This window comes from Pongo abelii, chromosome 6 (genome assembly GCF_028885655.2).
Source record: "Pongo abelii isolate AG06213 chromosome 6, NHGRI_mPonAbe1-v2.0_pri, whole genome shotgun sequence".
NCBI classification, from domain to species: Eukaryota; Metazoa; Chordata; class Mammalia; order Primates; family Hominidae; genus Pongo; species Pongo abelii.
In genome coordinates, this window is record NC_071991.2 from 80,859,477 (window position 1) to 80,881,576 (window position 22,100).

Consider the following 22,100-nt stretch of genomic DNA (forward strand, 5'->3'; position numbering starts at 1 on the left):
GAAGACTGGAAAGGAGAAACAGAGAAATAAAAAAACAGAAGAAGCAAACAAAATAAGTTAAAAAATGGCATCCATAAATTATAATATATTAATCATTACCTTAAATCTAAATGGTCCAAAAACACCAATTAAAAGACAACAATTGACAAAAGGATTTTTAAAAAATGATCAACTATATGCTGTCTACACAACTAACTTTAAACATAACAATAGAGGTATGTTAGAGGTAAAAGGAATAGAAAAAGTTATACCATGCAAACAACTAATCAAAGAAAGTTGAAGAGGCTATGTTAATACTAGATGAAGTGGACTTCAGAACAAAGAAAATTACCAGGGACAAAACAAGGCATTACATAATGATAAAAGGGTCAACTCACCAACAGAATATAACAATCTTAAATTTATATGTACCAGCACACACAGGGCTTCAAAATACATGAAGCAAAAACTCACAGGAATGAAAGGATAAATAAACAAATCTACAATTATAATTGAGGACTTCAACAACCCTTTGCTAAAAATTGGTAGAAACACTAGACAAAATGTCAGCAAGGACTTAAAAGAATTGAACAATATCAATTAATGCAATCTAATTGATATTCATAAGAACACTTCACCCAACAACAGCAGAATACACATTCTTTTTAAGTATGCATGAGATATTCACAAGATTCCAGGTCTTAGATTATAAAATAAACCTTAACAAATTCAAAATAATTGAGATCATAAAAAGTATATTCTCTGATCATAATGGAATCAAACTAGAATACAACAATAGAAAGATATCAGAAAAGTCTCCAAACACTTGAAAATCAAACACCCTATGTCTAAATAATTTACATGTCAAAGAGAAAGAGGTTAGGGAAAGGGGAGATGAGAGGATGGTGGGTTGGTTATAAAAGGGCAACACAAGGGTTCTTTGTGGTATTGGAACTGTTTGGTATCTTGACTGTGATGGTGGATACATGAACCTACAAAGGTGACAAAATTGTTTAATATTTAATACACACACACACAAGTACACATACAAATGAGTACAAGTAAGACCAGGAAAATCTACATAATATCAATGGGTTTTATTAATGTCAATATCATGGTTGTAAAATTATACTATGCTTTTGTAGAATATTGTCACTGGGGGGAATCTGGGCAAAGTATGTAAGAGCTATATCTCTCTGTATTATTTCTTAACCACTGCATGTAAATCTGTGGGATGTAGCTAAAGCACTGCTTAGGGGAGATTTATAGCAATAAAAAGCTCATCCTTTAACCCAAGTTGCCACTAATTTTTGCTCAGAAAGCTCTGACTGCAAAACCATGAAAATATTAGCTGTATTAATTGTATTCTAGACAAACAGATCATAGATTTAAATGTGAAATGTAAAATGATACAACTTTTAGAAGAAAACAGGTGAAACTTTTGGTGATCTGGGGTTAGGTGACCAGTTAGACATGACATCAAAGGCATGAGTCATAAAAGAAATAATGAATTATAGTAGGTCAAAATTTAAAATGTTTGTCTGCAAAATACACTACAAAGAGGATGAAACAACAAGCCAAACACTGGGAGAAAATATTTGCAAATTATATATACAATAAAGCCCTCGAATCCAGAATATGTAAAGAAAATTCTAAACTCAACAGTGACCCAAACAAGCCAATTAGTAATTGTGTAATTAGAAGGATGTGAACAGGCACTTTACCAAAGGAGATATGTGGGTGGAAATAAATACATCAAACGCTATTTAACAGCATTATTATATTGGGCAGAATAATGGTCTCCAAAAGATTTCCACCTCTTAGTTCCTGGAGCCTGTGAATATGTTGTCTTACTTAGCAAAAGGGACTTTGGAGATGTGATTGAGGTTAAGATGATCCCAGTCTAATCATATGAGTCCTTAAAAGGTGACAACTTTTCATGGCTGCAGTCAGACATATGTGAAAACAGAAGAAGGGTCACAGAGATGTGATACTGCTGGCTCTGAAGATGGAAGAAGGGGAGCCACAAAGCAAGGAATTCTGGGAGCCTCTAGAAACTAGAAACGGCAAGGAAAGATTTTCCCCTAGATACTCCAGAAAAAAACACAGCCCTGCCTATGCTGTGATATCATCCCAGTGAGACTTGTATCAGACTTCTGACCTACAGAACTGTAAAATGATAAATTTGTGCTCCTCTAAACTGCTAAAGTTGTGGTAATTTGTTATTGCAGAAATACATAACTAACACGATTAGTCATTACAGAAATCAAATAAAACCATGATGAGATACTACTACATGCCTATTAGAATAGCAAAAATAAAAATTACTGACAGTTGCAAACACTGGAGAGGATGCAGAGAAACTGGATCTTTATAAATTGCTGGTAAGAATGTAAAATTATAGGCTATGAGAAATAGTTTTGCAGTTTCTTAAAAAGACTAAACATGCAACAATCACAAGACCCAGCAAGTACACTCCTGGGCATTTATCCTAGAGAAATGAAAACAAATGTTTACACAAAAACTTACAAAGAGTGTTTATAACAGCTTTATTTGGAATAGTTGCAAACTGGAAACAATCCAAATGTCCTTCAATGGATAAATAAACTGTGGTATATTCATACTATGGAATACTTCTCAGCAATGAATAGAAACAAAATATAAATATATGCAACAACTTGGATGGATCTCAAGAGTATTATTCTGAGCAGAGAAAGTCAATCTCAAGGGAGTTAAAGACTGCCTTGAGATTCCATTTGCATAGGATTCTCAAAGTGACAAACTAAGGGTATGGAGAACAGATCAGTGGTTTCCAGTGGTTACAGTAGGGGGAAATGTGTGACTATCAAGGAGTAACATGATGAACTTTATTTGAGTTGATGGAACAGTTCTGCATCCTAGTTGTGGTAATAGTTATTTGAATCTATATGATAAAATGTTATAGCACTGCCTCCCCGGAAAAGTACATCTAGCATTATACATAATACCCAAAAAGTAGAAACAACCCAAATATCCATCAGCTGATGAATGGATACCCAAGTGTAGTATATCAATACAATTAAATGTTATTTGACAATTTAAAAAATTGTGCATCCATGTTGTGTATGAAAAGAAAAAGAAAAAAAATGAAGTACTGATATGTGCTACAATGTGGATGAAAACATTAGGCAAATCTATGGAGACAGACGGTAAATTAGCAATTGCCTAGGACTGGATGGTGTGGAATCAAGACTAACCACCATTGGGTACTGGTCTTCTTTTGGAGTTGATGAAAATGTTCTAAAATTAAATTGTATTGATGATTGCACAACTCTGTGAATATACTAAAAATTATTGAATCATACACGTTAAATGGATGAATTCAGTGGTATATGAATCGTATGGCATATGTATATGAATCACATCTCAATAAAGCAGGGTTTTTTTTAAGAGAATGTATACAAAAATTGATGGAGAGCCAGGTGCAGTGGCACATGCCTGCAGTCTCAGCTACTCAGAAGACTGAGGTGGGGGGATCCATTGAGCCCAGGAATTCAAGTCCAGCCTGGGCAATATAGTGAAAACCTCATCTGGAAAAAAAAAAAAAAAAGGAAAGAGAAAAGAGAGAGGAGGGGAGGATAGGGGAGGAGAGGGGAGGATAGTGAAGGAGAAGGGAGGGGAAGGGAGGGGAAAGGAGGGGAGGGGAGGAGAGGGGAAGGAAAAGAAGGGAAGAATAAGGGAAGACGGGAAAAAAGCGTTAAAGGGAAGAAGGGAAGAGAAGGGAAGAAGGGAAAGGAGAAACCCTGGTGGAACCTGAATAAAGTCTGTACCCAGGCCAGGCACGGTGGCTCATGCCTGTAATCCCAGAACTTTGGGAAGCCAAGGCAGGCAGATTGCTTGAGGCCAGGGGTTTGAGACAAGCCTGCCCAACATGGTGAAACCCCGTCTCTACTAAAAATACAAAAATTAACCAGGTATGGTGGTACACGCCTGTAATCCCAGCTATTCGAGAGGCTGAGGCACAAGAATCGCTTGAACCTGGGAGGCGGAGGTTGACTCCAACCTGGGCAACAGAGTGAAACTCTGTCTCCAAAAAACAAAAAAAAAAGTCTGTACCTGAATTAATAGTATTGTACCAACATGAGTTTTCTGGAGAGTATGTAGAAATTCTCTGTACTATTTTGTTGCTTCCTGCAAATCTTAAGCTATATCAAAATAAAAATGTTATTTTTAAGAAAATGGTACTGCTCGATGCACATAAGTAAAGGATATTTGAAGTAGGATGAAAACTTGGAGCCTTAGGGCAGTGAACAGAAAGATAGCGTGGTTATTAGAGTAGGAACAGACAAGTAGGTCAACCGCCCCATGCTTCCTTCTGCATAAAGCAACAAGCAAAAGTGGTACCTGCCTTTAGGCAGCAGTAACAAATGTAGGGGCCTCAACTGGAAAGGAATGACTAGGGCCTTTAGAATAATGGTCACTGTCAGGACAATGAGGAGTATCTAGCCAGAGACTAGCTATAGGTACACCCCAACCAGCAGCCTATTCTGCCTCTCCCCGAAAGCAGCTAGCGGCAGTCTGCTGGTCCACTCCAGCATGACTTTAAGAGTTTCTTGCATAAGCAGACTGGAGCGATTAGATTGAGCTTTCTTAGGATGGCCTGGCAGGGCCTCCCAAATACAAAAATGCACACGTGAATAATTGAGGTAAGCCAGCATCATGAGAGAGAGGCACCAAATATGGAAGAATGAACACACGAAGAAAGTTAATAGAGTAGGCAGCACTGGACTTTAGAAACACCATTATCACTTCATTCAACACATATTTCTTGAGCCTCTCTAATGTGTACCGGACACTCTTAATTTTGAGGGACCCTGCAGTAAACAAAACAGGCAAGGTCTCTACCATCACGGACATTGCAATTTACTGATTGAGACAGGCAATGAAAAAATAAGCAAAACAAAATATCTGTAGGCAAAAAGTATTTTGGACAAAAATAAAGCACAGTAAGTAAGGGGTGGGGGAAAGAGAATACATATGAGGATATGAAGTGCCACTTTGGGTAAGGTAGCCAAGGAATCCCTCTCTGCTGAGGAAATGACTGTTAAACAGAGACCTGAATAATGTGCCAAAGCGAGCTCCTATCATCCAGGCAGAGACCACGGCAGCAGGGCTAGGAACAAGTGTATGTGCTTAGAGGCTTTGAAATGTTGACAACAGCAGGGAGGCCAAAATGTTTCAAGCAGAATGGGAATGAGGGAAAAAGGTCAGAGAATGCACAGGGGGCACTGTCATATAGGCCATTCTAGGCCATTAGATTTTTTATTTTATTCTAATTTAGGCCATTCTAGGCCATTAGACTTTTGATTTTATTCTAAGTTTAATTAATACAGAATGTTCCAAGAGACACAAGAGAGTATTTTCACCAGCAATTCTTTTAAAAGAATCAGCCAGCAAGCCGGGCGTGGTGGCTTATGCCTGTAATTCCAGCACTTTGGGAGGCTGAGGTGGGTGGATTACCTGAGGTTGGGAGTTCAAGACCCACCTGGCTAACATGGTGAAACCCCGTCTCTATCACAAAATTAGCTGGGTGTGGTGGCAGTTGCCTGTAATCCCAGCTACTCGGGAGGCTGAGGCAGGAGAATCACTTGAACCTGGGAGGTAGAAGTTGCAGTGAGCCGGGATGGAGCCATTGCACTCCAGCCTGGGCAACAGAGTGAGACTCCATCTCAGAAGAAAAAAAAAAAAAAAAGATCAACCAGCAATCACGCAAAGTAAAGGTTTCATTTTTGAAATGAATCATTCAATAGATGAGTAGAATAGCAGATGGAACACCAAAAAAAGAGCAAATTAGTGAGCTGTACAAAAAAAAAAAAAACATTTTTTCTCAGAATACAGGACACACACAAGAAAAAGATGTAAAGGAAGAAAAGGAAGACTTAAATGACCCATCCAGGAGATCCAAATTTATTTAATACAAGTATTGAAAGAGACTATTAGAAAAGTCCATTTAGGAAAAATGAAGATGGAGCAACAATATTCAAAACAATATAAATATAAACATATGCTTGAATTTTCATTAAAATCTTTAATTTATAGGAAACAGAAAAAACTCCGTATCTAATAAAGATACAAATACTTATCAAATAATCATTCATTATAAAATTTGGTCATATACTATACCACAAAAGAGATCTCAACATTTTCAGAGAACAGTCATGATATCAATCATGGTTTTGGACCTTATTGCAATAAAATTTAAGACAAATAAATCGATACCTTTTTTAAATTCCATGAATTTATAAATAAAAAAATATTCTAAATAGTTTGAGTTAACAAAATCAAATACCATTTTACATCCACCAGAATGGAAAAGGGAAAAAAAAAGACAATACCAAGTATTAAAGAGCGTGGAGGGGCGGTGGCTCACGCTTGTAATCCCAGCACTTTGGAAAGCCAAGGTGGGCAGATCACAAGATCAGAAGTTCGAGACCAGTCTGGCTAACATGGTGAAACCCTGTCTCTACTAAAAATACAAAAATTAGCTGGGTGTGGTGGTGTGCACCTGTAATCCCAGCTACTCAGGAGGCTGAGGCAGAAGAATCACGTGAACCGGGGAGGCGGAAGTTGCAGTGAGCAGAGATCACACCATTTCACTACAGCCCAGGCAACAGTACTAGACTTCGTCTAAAAAAAAAAAAAAAAGTGTGGAGGGCAATAGGAATTATCATAAGCTGCTGATGGGAATATAAGTTAGCACAGCCTTTTTTATTTTTATTTTTTTCATAGAGACAGGGTCTTGCTCTGTTATCCAGGCTGGAATGCAGTGGTGCAATCACAGCTTACTGCAGCCTCAACCTCCTGGGCTCAAGTGATCCTCCTGCCTCAGCCTCCCAGTAGCTGGGACTACAGGCATGTGCCACCAAACCCAGCTTTGTGTGTGTATGTGTGGAGATGGGTGGGTCTCACTATGTTTCCCAGTCTGGTCTTGAACTTGTAGGTTCAAGTGATCCTTCCACCTCGGCCTTCCAAAGTGCTGGGATTACAGGCGTGGGCCACTGTGCCTAGCCAGCACAGCCATTTCGAAGAACAATTTAATATTATCTAGTATAGTTGGAGATGATTGTACCCTAGACTTACTTTTAGGTATATATCCTAGGAACTCTTGGTAAAGAAGCAAATGGACACTTGAATAAAAATATTACTTAAGGTATTGTTTCTAATAATAAAAGTATAAAATCTGCTTAAAGGTAAGTCAGTAGCTAAGCAGAATAATAAAGTATAGTAACTTCATAGAAAGCAAATACTGTATGGCCTATATATATCAACTTAAAAATAGTGAAGTTTCACCAAGTTAGATACACTGTCACTTACTTAAAGATTATAAACAAAAAACAATGTAGTGCATTATTTATTAATAAATTCACAGAATAATACATACAAATTCTGGAAAATGATTACCTTGGGAGAGAGGGGGAAATGGAATGGGGTAGTTTAGAGGGGACTTCAATTATATCTATATTTTATTAATTTAAACACTGGGGTGGGACCAAACATTCTGGAGTGTAAGCTTCTCTCAAAGCTATTGACCGAGTAGCTAAATCCACCTTTACAAACACTTTAGTATTGGTATCTGAATACAGTAGTTCCCCCTTATACATTGGGGATATATTCCAAAACCCCCAGTGGATGTCTGAAACCTTGCATAGTACTAAACACAATTGCTGTCCATTGGAATATGTTTCTTTGCATGTCTTCTACCCACAAATTTAACACCTTTTCCATCTTAACTAAGCACTTACATCACACTGTGGTCATAACTTTCACGGTTTGAGGTGCAACAGCAAAATCAGCACAAATTTCTCTTTCCTTCCTCACAATTTCATGGATAGAAGATTTTTTCTTATTGTAGACCTTAGAGACCTCAGCATATAGTTTTCTTTTGTCCTTAAGTTGAGAACTTCAACATTTTCACATAAAGAAAGCAGTTTACAGCTTCTGTTTGGCGTAACCGAATTGCTAGATCACTACCCTTGCACTTTGAGGCCATTATTAAGTAAACTAAGGGTTCCTTGAAAACAAGTACCATGTTCCCACCACAGTTGATCTGAGAACTGAAAAGGTTACTAGGTGGATGAGGGGCGGGTAGCATAGACAATGTGGATAGGCTGAACCAAGGGGTGATTCACATCCCAGGCAGGACGGAGCAGGACAGCTCGGGATTCCGTGATGCTACTCAGCCTGATGCACAATTTAAAACTTATGAATTATTTATTTATTTATTTATTTATTTGTAAGATCTTGCTCTATCATCCAGGCTGGAATGCGGTGGCACAATCATAGCTCACTGCAGCCTCAAATTCCTGGCTCAAGCAATCCTCCCACCTCAGCCTCCTGAGTAGCTGGGACTACAGGTGCATGCTACCATGACTGGCTAAGATTTTTTTTGTAAAGATGAGGGCCTAGCTTTGTTGCCCAGGCAGGTCTCAAACTCCTGGCTTCAAGTAAACGTCTTTTCTCGGCCTCCCAAAATGCTGGCATTTCAAGCATGACCCACGGTGCCCAGCAAAATGTTCAGAATTTTTAAACATCTGAATCATTATATATCAAAATTTAAAGGATGCAGCTAAAGCCATATTTAAAAAATTTTTAACTCAAGAAACTGAAAATTAATAAACCAAGATTCAACTCAAAAAATAGAGAAAAAAGTAGAATAAACCCAAAGAGAATAGAAAGGAATGTCAAAGCCTAAGAGGAAAATTTAATGACTTATAACAAAAGAGAACCAGAGATGATCAACAAGCAAAACTTAATTATTTGAAAAATATTTTATTATTATTTATTTATTTTAGAGTTCAATCTCACAAGATTGAAGAATCTTTTAAAGTAGATAAACCTTTGGTCATACTGGTGAAGGAAACAAGAGAGAAGATAAAAGTAAATAGTATCAGTCAAAAAATGGAACAAGGCCGGGCGCAGTGGCTCACGCCTATAATCCAGCACTTTGGGAGGCTGAGGCGGGAAGACCACTTGAGGTCAGGAGTTTGAGACCAGCCTGGCCAACATGGTGAAACCCTGTCCCTACCAAAAATACAAAAATTAGCTGGGCATGGTGACACGCACCTGTAATCCCAGCTACTCAGGAGGCTGAGGCAGGAGAATCGCTTGAACCAGGGAGGCAGGGGTTGCAGTGAGCGGAGATTGCGCCACTGTACTCCAGCCTGGACAACAGGGTGAGACTCTGTCTAAAAAAAAAAAAAAAAAGGAACGAAACTGTAGATACAGTGAGCAGTTTTTAAAATTAGAAAATAAACTAGCTAGGTGTGGTGGTGTACACCTGTGGTCTCAGCTGGAGGCTGAGGAGGGGATATTGCTTGGGCCTGGGAAGTTAAGACTGCAATGAACCGTGATCAAGCCACTGCACTCCAGCCTGGGTGACAGAGTGAGACCCTGTCTCGATAAAAAGAAAAAGGAAAGAAAATGAAAAATTAGAAAGTAATATAAGCAATTTCAAACCAATAAACTTAAAAACCTAGACAAAATGGACAATTTTTCAGAAAGTATTATTTTTTACTAAAAAAGACATAAACACTAGAATAGATAAGTAACCATTAAAGAAAATAAAGCCGACCAGGTGCAGTGGCTCATGCCTGTAATCCCAGCACTTTGGGAGGCCAAGGTGAGTGGATCACCTGAGGTCAGCAGTTTGAGACCAGCCTGCCCAACATGGCGAAACCCCGTCTCTACTAAAAATACAAAAAATTAGCCCGGCACGGTGGCACACACCTGTAATCCCAGCTACTTGGGAGGCTGAGGCAGGAGAATTGCTTGAACCCAGGAGGTGGAGGATGCAGTGAGCTGAGATCACACCACTGCATTCCAGCCTGGGCAACAAGAGAAAAACTCTGTCTCAAGAAAAAGAAAAAAGAAAAGAAAGCCATAATCAAATCCCCATCCAACACAAGGTATGAGGTCCAGATCTGCAAGGTGCAAGGAAAATTACCTATACATTTTCCCACAAAATCAAAAGAGAAGAAAAGATAAATGGTTATTTTATAAAGATAATATAATCTCAAAACAGAAGCAAGGCAAATACTGCCCAAGAAATAAAATTAAGAGGCCAATCTCACTTAAGAAAATAGAGATAGATTCTTATCTCTATTATCATTATATGCCAAGATTATCATTATATGCCAAGATTATTCACTATTATAAAAAAACAATATATGTAACTTACCATGCTGGGTTAAAGGTACAGCAATATCATCATGCCAAATAATGTAAATAAAACTTGGGGCAGAATTCAACATTTATTTATACTTTTTATTTTATTTTTTAGGTAAAATAAAGAAACTTACTTATTAATGTGTCCAAGGAGACATCAGTAAGTGAATGTGAAAAGGTCAGGAAAAGGGAAGAAGTTCAGCAAGGGTGTGATTTCATGTTAAGTCCCAGCCTCAGCCTGACCCTAGGGGAACTCTGGAGCATAAACTCCTCTTAAGAGTATACTCTTCCTTGAGGTAAGGAAGCTGGACTTTTGGACTCCCAAAGTGGTAAGTCTCTGGCCTCAGGCCAAAGGAAGTGGTAGAGTAGGGCAGAAGGTCTGGTGGCCAAAGGAGACATAAAACTCCCAGACACTGCTGGCCCTCCAGAGGGGCTGAACTGACTCCAGTCCAGGTCAGATGCCATCTTTTAACTGCAAAGTGCTTAGCTGGGGACTGGGCCCACAGAGGTGTTAAAAGATACCTATGAGGATCTGGGTGGCACACCAGCTTCCATCACAAGCTCCATATCCAATACTGCCTGATCCCCGCTGGTGTTATGGGTCTTTCATCATGTTCTGTTGCAAGAGGAAATCAGTAATATCTTTGGAAGTCCCAAGGTTCGCTTTTCATCATCAAGAGACACACCGTCTTCTCCTAGTGAGTAGAAGTGGGTGTCTCTGGAATGCCTTTGTAAGATTGAGCAGCCATCCTAGTGGAAGATGACCTGGACCATTTGAAAGCTGCACAGGGCCTTTAGTTCAGTGATTTTCTGAGATAGGCATTGGCTAACAGATGTGGCGAGTAAATTTCCAGAGGTCAGACATTTCATAGAATCTATCTAGGTATTCCTAAAGTCCATCATTTGGCCAAGCGCAGTGGCTCACACCTCTAATCTCAGCACTTTAGGAGCTCAAGGTGAGAGGATCGCTTGAGTTCAAGAGTTCAAGACCAGCCTGGGCAACATAGTGAGACCTTGTCATTACAGAATAAAAAAAAAATTAGCCAGGCATGGTGGCACACACCTGTAGTCCCAATTACTTGGAAGGCTGAGGTAGGAGGATCGCTTGACTCGAGGCTGCAGTGAGCAATGACAGCACCACTGTATTCCAGCCTGAGCAACAGAACAAGACCTTGTCTGAAAAATAAGTAAGTAAATAAATAAATAAAAATTTTTAAAAGTCCATCATCCTCTTCCTTGGTCTTTGGCTGGATTTTCACAGAATAATTAAGCCAGAAGTTCTCAAAAGTCCAGGAATCATTTGTTCGGTATTTAGTTTAGTGGTGTCTTCATGTATTCATTCTCTAATGCTCTTCCTTTCTTTATGTAGACCTGAGTTTCTTACCTATATCATTTTCCTTCTCTCTAAAGAACTTCTTTTAACATTTCTTGCAAGGAAGGTCTACTAGCAACAAATTCTCCCCTTTTAGCTTTTTTGAGAAAGTCTTTATTTCTCCTTCACTTTTGAAAGATAATTTTACAAGGTTCAGAATTCTAGGTTGGTAGGTTTCTTTTTCTCACCACTTTAAATATTTCACTCCACTCTATTCTTGCTTGCGTGGTTTCTGAGGAAAAGTCATGTAATCCTTATCTTTGCTCTTCTATAGGTAAGGTATTCTTTTCCCCTCTGGCTTTTTTTTTTCGAGATTTTTTTTTAATCTTTGTTTTCTGAAGTTTAAATATGATAGGGCTAGGTATATATATAGGCTATATACATATATATGTAGGCTATATATATACACACACACATATATACAGGCTATATACATATATAGGTATATATATATAGGCTATATATATATAGGCTATATACATATATGTAGGCTTTTATCCAGCTTGGTGTCCTCTGAGCTTTCTGAACTGGTGATTTAGTGTCTGATATTAATTTGGTAAAATTCTCAGTCATTTATAGCTTCAAATATTATTTCTGTTCCTTTCTCACTTCTGATATTACCATCACGCATATTTTACACCTTTCGTAGTTGTCCCACAGTTTTTGGATACTCTGTGTTTTTCCCCCAGTTTCTTTTTCCTTTGCAATTTCAGTGTTGGTTGTTTTCATTGTCATATACTCACACTCAGAGATTCTTTCCCCAGCTGTGTCCATTCTACCAACATGCTCATCAAAGGCATTCTTCATTACTGTTACAGTGTTTTTGATCTCTGGAATTTCTCTTTGATTCTTCCTTATAATTCCATTTCTATGCTTACGCTATCCATTTGTTCTTTCATGTTGTCTATTTTTTCCCATTAAAGCCCTTAGCATATTAATCATAGCTTTTAAAAAATTTCTCCTTTGATAATTTCAATGCTCCTGCCATATTTGACTCCAGGTGTGACGCTTGTTCAGTCTCTTCAAACTACATTTTTTGCCTTTTAGCATGTCTTGTAATTTTTGGTTGAAAGGTGTACATGAGGAACTGGGTAACAGGAACTGTGGTAAATAGGCCTTTGGTAATCTGGTGGTAAGGTGTTGGGGGCAGAAAATGGTTTTACAGTCTGAGTCTTTTGGTGAGCCTGTGCACTTAACCAGCACTTCTCAGTTTTTCCCCCGACTTAGGTAGAACAGGATGACTAGACTAGAGCTGACACTGGGTATTTTTCTTCCCTAAGGTAGGTTAGGCTCTGCTGAAACCCTAGTAGGTTAGGTTTTCGTGAAATAGTTTCTTCCGAGGTCACACCTTGTTAAGAAGAGTAGAATGCAATGAAGTATTTCAGAATGGTTCCTTTTTCCCTCCCTCTACCAAAAGCAGGAGGGGATTTTTCTCTGATACTCACTATGAAAACTTGTCAGAGCTCCTGGAAGTAAAATTCACAAAAGCATGGGAATCTCCCTATGACTGGCTTTCCCTGGGGTTCGTAAACTGTCAGACTTGACCTCACTGCACCACCAGCAATTGTAATTCAGGTGCTCTTTCCCTGGCATTGGATGGTCTGGAGATTTCTGCTCTTGAGTTTCTGCTCCTGTAAGTTGTGGTGGTTCTTTGTAGTTGCCTATTTCTCTAATTTGGGGGGTGGTAGATGGCCCTGTGACCTCACTTCTCTGATGGATCTAAGAAGAGTTGCTGATTTTTCAGTTGGTTCAGATTTTTATTAATACTTGTTGTTAGAACACAGTGGCAACTTCTAAGCTTATATGCCCTATACTTTATCTTTTTAAATAGTCTTAGCATAGTAAGTATATAAGGAAACTTCTTTAACTTGAAAAAAGTATCTATCAAAAACTTAGGCCAGGCATGTTGGTGCACATCTGTAATCTCAAGACTTTGAAAGGCCAAGATGGGAGGATTGCTTGAGCCCAGGAGCTTGAGATCAGACTGGGGAACATAAGGAGCGCCCATCTTTCCAAAAAAAAAAATTAGCCTGGCATGGTGGCACACACATATATGGTCTCAGTTTGAGCCCCAGAGGTTGAGTCTGCAGTGAGCTATAATTGTGCCACTGCACTCCAGCCTGAGCAACAGAGCCTAGATGTATAATTTACATGTAAAAATTAATATCTTTTCTATATTACATTAATTAGTTACCAGTTAGAATATATAACAGAAAAAAAGTTATTTCCTAATTTTAATGTCCCTCTGAAATTCATGTTCACTCAGAACCTCAAAATGTGACTTTATTGGGAAATAGAGTCTTTGCACATGTAATTATTTAAGGATCTCGAGATAAAACCATCCGGGATTTAGGATAAGCCCTAAATCCAGTCTCGGCAGGAGAAAAGACATGAAAATTTTAGGGACACAGGGAGGAAGGCCATGTGAAGCTGAAGGCGGAGATTGGAGTTATGCAGCCACAAACCAAGGAATATGAGGAGCCAGCAGAAACTGAACAGGGCAAGGAAGAATCCACTTCTAGAGCCACTGGAGGGAGTGTAGCCCTACCTATACCTTGATTTTTAAACTTTGGCCATCAGAACTATGAGAAAATAAATTTCTGTTCTTTTAAGCCACTGATTTTGTAGAAATTTTGTTGTTGTTTTGAGACAGGGTCTCATTCTATTACCCAGGCTGGAGTGTAGTAGCACGATCATGGCTCACTGCAGCCTCAAACTCTTGGCCTCAAGCAATTCTCCTGTCTCAGCCGCCCAAACAGCTGGGACTACAAGCATGCACAATCATACCTGGCTAATAGTTTTATTTTGTAGAGACAGGGATCTCACTTTGTTGCCCAGTCTGGGCTCAAACTCCTGTGCTCAAGCAATCCTCCAGCCTTGGCCTCCCAAAGTGTTGAGATTACAGGTGTGAGCCACCATGCCTGTCCTGTGGTAATTTTTTTGTCGGCCCTGGGAAACTAGTATGCCATGATATCACAAAAAAACTATAAATTACCTAGGAATAAATAAATATGCACAACATTTGTGAAAAAAATAACATTTTTTACAGACAGACAAAAAGAAGAACTAAATAAATGAATAAATACCAAGTCCAAGGATGGGAACATCCACCATTTAAAAAAATGTCAATTCTCCAAAAATTAATCTATAAATTCAGTGTACACCATGCCTAAGGTCAAAATGATTTTTCATACTTTTACCTGGTGATTATAAAATTATATGAAACTGTACATTTTTAAGAATAATCAAGATTTTTTAAAAAAAATATTGGGCTAGAACAATAAACTCATTCAACCTAATGTGAAGTTGTATTATAAATCTATAGTGATTAAAATAGGGAGTTATTGATACGATAAGTAAAACAGCTCAATAAACAAAAGGATAAAGATTCCAGAAACAGACATATATATATCTGTTTATATATAAGAAAGCCAATTGCAGAATATATAATATATAAGAATATATAAGAAAGCCAATTGCAGAATTTTAAATGGCAAATGAATATCCAAAAAGTTACTTAGCTTCACAAGAATTCAGAAGAATGCAAATAAAAAGGAAAATAAAATACTCTTTTTTAATGCAAGTCTGGCAAAATATAAAATTTTAAAATTATATCTACTGGTAAGAATGAGGGGAAGAGCTATTTTCATATTTCTTATGTATTAAATTAGTATAACTACTCTGGAGGGCAATTGGCAGTACAGTCATTGATTAAAATTAATATGTGCACCCCAGCAAATCTAATTCTAAGCATTTATTCTATAGAAACACCTGTACTGTTGTACAAGAAACCACATCCAGGATTATTTATTGAAGAATTATTTATGGTAGCAAAAATTAGAAACAATCTGAATGACTATTCATATAAGAATGTAAATTATAAGATACATCTATAATATTTTATCAGTAAAATAAACTATGGTACACCCATTCAATGAAATATTATGCATCAAAAAATAAAGTACTATTAATAGTTTATTATATTTATATATTATATTAATAAAGTACTTTAATAATACTATTTAATCAAAGAGCAAAGTACCATTAAAGCACTTTGTACTATTAAGTAAAATACCAAATACTCAAGTTTTAATATTTAGTATTAGTATTTTAAAGTACTATTAAAGTACTTTGTACTATTAAGTACAAACAAAGTACTATTATGCATCAAACAATAAAGTACTAATAAAGAATTAGAACCAACAAGGATAGTATGCATACGTGACCACATGCTAAGAGATAATACTTAAATATTTGTAACAGTTTTATAGGGCCTTAATGATAGACAGTATTGATAGACAGTACAATAAAAGAGTTCAGGTAGGTTTTATGCAAGTTCAAAAGTCTTAATAGTTAGATGGAAACATATTTACTTAAAAATTTTTTTTGAAACAGGTCTCACTCTGTCACCCAGGCTAATGTGCAGTGGTACAATCGTGGCTCACTGCAGCCTCCACATCCCAAGGTCCAAGCAATCTTCCTACCTTGGCCTCCTGAGTGTAGCTGGGACCACAGGTGTGCACCACCATATCCAGCTAATTTTTAAATTATTTGTAGAGATGGCGTTTCCTGTGTTGCCCAGGCTGTTCTCAAACTTCTGAACTTTAGTGATCCTCCTACCTTGGCCTCCCATGCACTGGCATTATAGGTGTGAGCCACTGCTCCTGGCCAGATTTTCTTATTTTAGCCATAGAAACACAAAAGTTAATCAAGTGATGTTGCCAACTGGGTGAGGAGTTCACATTCTAATCTGATTTAAATTATGAGTAACTGTAATGATCAGTTTTATATGTCAACTTGGGTAGGCCAGTGTGCTCAGATAGTTGGTCAAATGTTATTCTGCATGTTTATTTGAAGGCGTTTTTTGGATAAGATTAACACTGAAATTCGTGGAGTTTAAGTAAAGCAAATTACTCTTCATAATGTAGGTAGGCCTCATCCAATCAATTGAAGGTCTTAATAGAACAAAGACTGACCTTTCCCAAGGGAGAAGGAATGCTGATAGTAGACTGCCTTTAGATTGAGACGGTACCGCTTCCCTGAGTCGCCAGCGTGCAAGCCTTCCTTGCAGATTTCGGACTTACAAAGCCTCTGTAATTGCGTGAGCAAGGTCTTTAAAATAAATCTCTCTTTCTATGTATAAATACTCTGTTACTTCTGTTTCTCTAGATAACCCAATGCAGTCATGATATGGCTAAAATCCAGGGATGTAAGATAGGTGTGTGGCTAGCTCACTCTTGAGATTGGTGCATATCATCATGGTCACAGTGGTTCACTCATATAACAGTTTATATCCTCTGTTTGCTAGGAAACACCATCAAGCAAAGAAAGCAACCTCAAAATTATATAGCAAAATAAGCTCAAAAATCATGTGAGATAACATAAGTTTTCTTTAGTAGGTAAGCATTTTTCAACCCCAAGAATATTTAAAATTAAGTATATAAATGTCAAGATAAATCTGTATTATCAATAATTTAGTATTAAGAATTTTACACATATTTATTGTCTATATACCTGTAATAATTTAGATTTGGTCTAGTAGAAGAATCGCTTATTTGAACAACAGTCTTGTGATTCTAATTTTAAATGTATTATTAAGTAATTTATTTAGACTTGTGATTTTAATTTAGTATATTTTCTTTATAAACATTAATGGAACATTAAGAAAACTTAAGAATCACCTCTTTGGCTAGGCTTGGAGGCTCATGCCTGTAATCTCAGCACATTGGGAGGTTAAGATGAGAGAATCTCTTGATCCCAGGAGTTCAAGACCAGCCTGGGCAATATAGTGAGACCTCGTCTCTACAAATATAAAAAAATTAGCCAGGCCTGGTGGCACATGCCTGTAGTTCCACCTCCTCGGGAGACTGAGGTGGGAGGACTACTTGATTTTTTGAGCTCAGGAAGTAGAGGCTACAGTGAACCATGATTGCACCACTGTACTTCAGCCTGGGCAACAGAGAGAAAGACCTTGTTTAAAAAAAAAAAAAAAAGAATCAATTTATTTGATATATGAGTTATTTAAGTACTCAAAAAATTTTGTTAAATCACACAATGTAGAGCTTAAAAAGGAAAAAGAATATGTCAGTTTTTGTGAATACAGCTTGACATAAAGAAGTCTAGGTAACTACATTTATAAATTGGACTTAACATTAATCAAAGACCTCTTACAAGTGATTGCTAAAATTTGGTTTCATAGCCTATACCTTTAATAAGCTACTAATTTTTAAAACCAAAGATAATCTTTGAAAAGTATTTTCTTTTCTTTTTTTTCTTTTTTTATTTTGAGACAGTTTCATTCTGTCACCCAGGCTGGAGTGCAGTGGCATGATCTTGGCTCACTACAATATCTGCCTCCTGGGTTCAAGCAATTCCCCTGATTCAGCCTCCCGAGGCATGTAGCTGGGATTACAGGCATGCACCACCACATCCGGCTAATTTTTATATTTTTAGTAGAGACAGGGTTTCACCATGTTGGCCAAGCTAGTCTCAAACTCCTGACCTCAGGTGATCTGCCTGCCTTGGCCTCCCAAAGTGTTGGGATTACAGGTGTGAGCCACTGCACCTGGCTGGTAGAGTATTTTCTATGGCAAAAAAAGTCATGCTTGGGCACCAAAAAATTAGTTGACAATATTGCTGAATACACACACACACACACACACACACACAATAGTACCATATGTTTCTACAGGAACTTTTTTTTAATTACACATATGAAAATAAGAGAATGATAATAAGTAAGAAAATAAGATGATAGATAAGAAAGGAATACATCTTAAGCTGAAAATAGTGTTTTCTCCTAGAAGAAAGCCAGGGAGACTTTAATTTTACCAGTAACCTTTGAATATTTTGCAGTGCAAGAGCATTCATGCATTGCCTGTGTATGGAAAAATAAAGAAAGCCCTTTATCAAGTTATGTGTACCTATTTTGGGTTCAATAATCTAGGTCAACATGCTTCTGACCCTCTATCTTGTCTCAAAATGAATCTGTGTCAAGGGGGTTAACCTTGCTCTTTTTATTAGCAACAGAAAGCTAATCTCCTAGCACTACATTTTCCAACCAACTTTCTGCTTGAGGAGCTTCACATAACGGGCAAAACTAAAAAATACAAACTAGATTCAGAATGCAATTTTGGCACTAATGTTGAGAATTTAGTTTTATTTGATAATATGACTGTGGCAAGGAGTGAAACATCTTATAATGGTTTTGGGAATATTAATGAGAGAAGCAAAAAAGCATGCTTGAAAAGGGACACTGGGGTGGGAAGTTATTGTCAATAGAGACCATATTTTCCAAATATAGCCAGGAGAAAACACTTGTTATTTTCAAAGGACTAAAGGTAGAAATCTTCTTGAAGAACTAAGACTCTTGTTTGTTTGCTATATGTTGGTGCAAAAGTAATTGGGGTTCTTGCCATTACTTTTAATAGCAAAAGAACATGCAGGCAGGTTCCATGTGAAGTAATAGCCTTTGAGGCATGGTCTAGAAGAGAAGACAGAACAGAGAGAAAGCTGAAATCCTTGGCATAAAGCTTTCATCCTAGGGCAAAACTGGGAGGATCCTAATATTGAAGCTGAGTGTTCTTTTTTAGAGACGGAGTCTCACTCTTGTTGCCCAGGCTGGAGTACAATGGCGCAGTCTCAGCCCACTGCAACCTCTGCCTCCTGAGTTCAAGCAATTCTCCTGCCTCTGCCTCCCAAGTAGCTGGAATTACAGGCATGTGCCACCACGCCTGGCTAATTTTTATTTTTAGTAGAGACAGGGTTTCGCCATTTTGGTCAGGCTGGTCTCGAACTCCTGACCTCATGTGATCCACCTGCCTTAGCCTCCCAAAGTGCTGGGATTACAGGCCTGATCCTTTTAAAATTATCCTTTTTGATTTTGTCTTGAAGGAAAAATAGGCAAAATAAAGTGGCATTACTAGAGCTTGTATACAAAGGTTTGTGGAAGACGGAATATTTAATTAAAATTACAGCTACCTGTTGAAAACCTGTGCTTACAATATTCTATTAGGTTATAAAATCATGAGGTTTTAATTTTATTTATTATTTTTTCTTAAGAAATAGATCAGAGATGCATATTGTCTTCCTTGATAACGCTTTAGTAAATTATCTGTTAGGATTACCACTTTGTTGAAATTATTATTATTATTATTATTATTATTTTGAGACAGGCTCTTACTCTGTCAGCCAGGCTGGAGTGCAGTGTCACGAACACAACTCACTACAGCCTTGACCTCCCATCTGGGCTCAAGTTATCCTCTCACCTCAGCCTCCTGAGTAGCTGGATCTACAGGCATGTACAACCACACCCGGCTAATTTTTTTTTTTGGTAGAGACAGGGTCTCGCAATGTTGCCCAGGCTGGTCTCAAACTCCTGGGCTCAAGTGATCCTCCTGTTTTGGCCTCCCAAAATGCTGGGACTACAGGCATGAGCCACTGTGCCCGTCTTCCTGCTGAAATTCTGTGTGAAAACTTGCCCAGCATAGGAGACACCCCCACTCTGAGCTGGAAACCAGAGCCTGTTGCTGAAAGTTCTGATCCAACCTTCCTTTTTTCCCAAGTGTTAAGCCTCAGAAGAACAAGAATGTCAGGCTTTCCAGGTGAGACACCCAATTGCTGAGCAGAGCTGAACTCTGCAGGACCCTCCAGGTGAGCATCAGCTCTCCTCTCCTTGGCCCACCAGTGTCTCAGGGTGGCTGCAACCAAGATCATGTATTTTTCCACATAGTCAGGATGTTAGGTACAATTAATCAAGCAAAGACCAATTGGGATTATTTACAGAGAAACATTATTCAGTGCTTTTCTGGAACAATAAGTAAATGGAAAGGATTTTGGTTTTGCCCTTTGGAGACCGAAGAGGGGGAAAAAGGTGCTGGAGAAATGGATTGAACACGAGGTTTTGGTGAGGACACAAATCCAAACCATGTCAGTATACTTGCAGTGTACTATCTCCAGAATTTTACTAAAAACGCATATTATAAAGAATCAGCATAGGCTGGGCGCGGTGGCTCACGCCTGTAATCCCAGCACTTTGGGAGGCCAAGATGGGCGGATCACCTGAGGTCGGGAGTTCAAGACCAGCCTGACCAGCACGGAGAAAGCCTGTCTCTACTAAAAATACAAAATTAGCCGAGTGTGGTGGCACATACCTGTAAACTCAGCTACTTAGGAGACTGAGACAGGAGAATTGCTTGAACCCGGGAGGCGGAGGTTGCAGTGGGCCAAGATCACACCATTGCACTTCAGCCTGGGCAACAAGAGCAAAACTCCTTCTCAAAAAAAAAAAAAAGAATCACCCAGCACTTTGGGAGGCCGAGGCAGGCGGATCACGAGGCCAGGAGATCGAGAATATCCTGGCTAACACTGTGAAACCCCATCTCTACTAAAAAATACAAAAAATTAGCCAGGCGTGGTGGTGGAAGCCTGTAGTCCCAGCTACTCAGGAGGCTGAGGAAGGAGAATGGCGTGAACCCAGGAGGCAGAGCTTGCAGTCAGCCGAGATCTCGCCACTGCACTCCAGCCTGGGTGACAGAGTGAGACTCTGCCTCAAAAAAAAAAAAAAAAAAAAAAGAATCAGCACTGGACAAAGTAGAATAAAATGGAGTATGTGTGTAGTGAGAGGTAATAGTTCTAGCAGTCAGACATCAAAGCGGGGTCAAAAAGTTTCAAACATGGAGTACAAGAGGGAATGAGCTAAAAAAAACAAGAGGTGGTGATTGGAAGATGAGATCTTAAAATTGTGATTTTGGAGGTGTTGTCATTACCAGTAATGGAAAAGTCTTCAAGTATGACCACAGGAGTAGTGTCAAAGTGGAGTAGAGACAAGGTCATTGGAAGAGAGGAGATTATGGAACTGAAAAGTTAGGTATGAAAAGGTTACATACACATGGATGCTAAAATCACCAGGAATTTTGACAGTGTGTTATAAAAGAGAATGACTGTGAGCCAGGAGCTAGAACCTTTTGGAACAGGTGGGAAAATGTCCTGGCATTGGGGGTCAGTAAATAACATGAAAGTTGAAGAGACTATTTAGAGATATTGTGAATATAAGGGATTTTGCTAATGATTGACTATGATTTCCAGGGGACATAAGGAAGGAGTTTGAGGAGTTGTGGGTGAATTGGGAGATGGGGAAAAGTACCCAACCACATAGGGAAGACAGTCTGGAAGATGGGGGTTGCTGGGGGAACCGCAACTTCTTTTGGGGACTGAAGAAATCTAGATTAAGGGGTACCACAAATATTGGAAGTGAGGCAGTAAGCACTGAAGAAGAGAGCGATCTTGCCAGAAGCACACTCCAGGACTTGCTAGTCACTCCTGCTGCTGGGGGTGTAGAAAGCAGGAGACAGGCTGTCTTACATCAAGCAGAACTAATTGGAGATTTCTTTCCAACCTCCTATCCCCATCCTCTTCTTCCAGTTGGTTTCCAGGCTCTGTGGAGGGATAGCAAATAAGGTTTCATTCTCCATAGACACAGAATGACTGCCTGGAGCCAGTATGAATTTCAAGGTCACATATACAGATTCAGGGGAAAGAGAAAAGG

General features: G+C 38.5%; 1 long non-coding RNA gene across 1 annotated transcript in view; it reads left to right on the forward strand.

Annotated features, from left to right (window-relative positions):
• The window catches only part of LOC129060404 (uncharacterized), a 37,498-nt gene extending 16,368 nt beyond the window's left edge, over positions 1 to 21,130 (forward strand). Inside the window, exons 2-3 of the long non-coding RNA XR_008527092.2 lie at positions 10,298 to 11,369; positions 20,126 to 21,130. This is a non-coding gene — a long non-coding RNA (uncharacterized LOC129060404). The remainder of the gene's footprint in view (positions 1 to 10,297; positions 11,370 to 20,125) is intronic.
• The last annotated feature ends 970 nt before the right edge of the window (positions 21,131 to 22,100 follow it).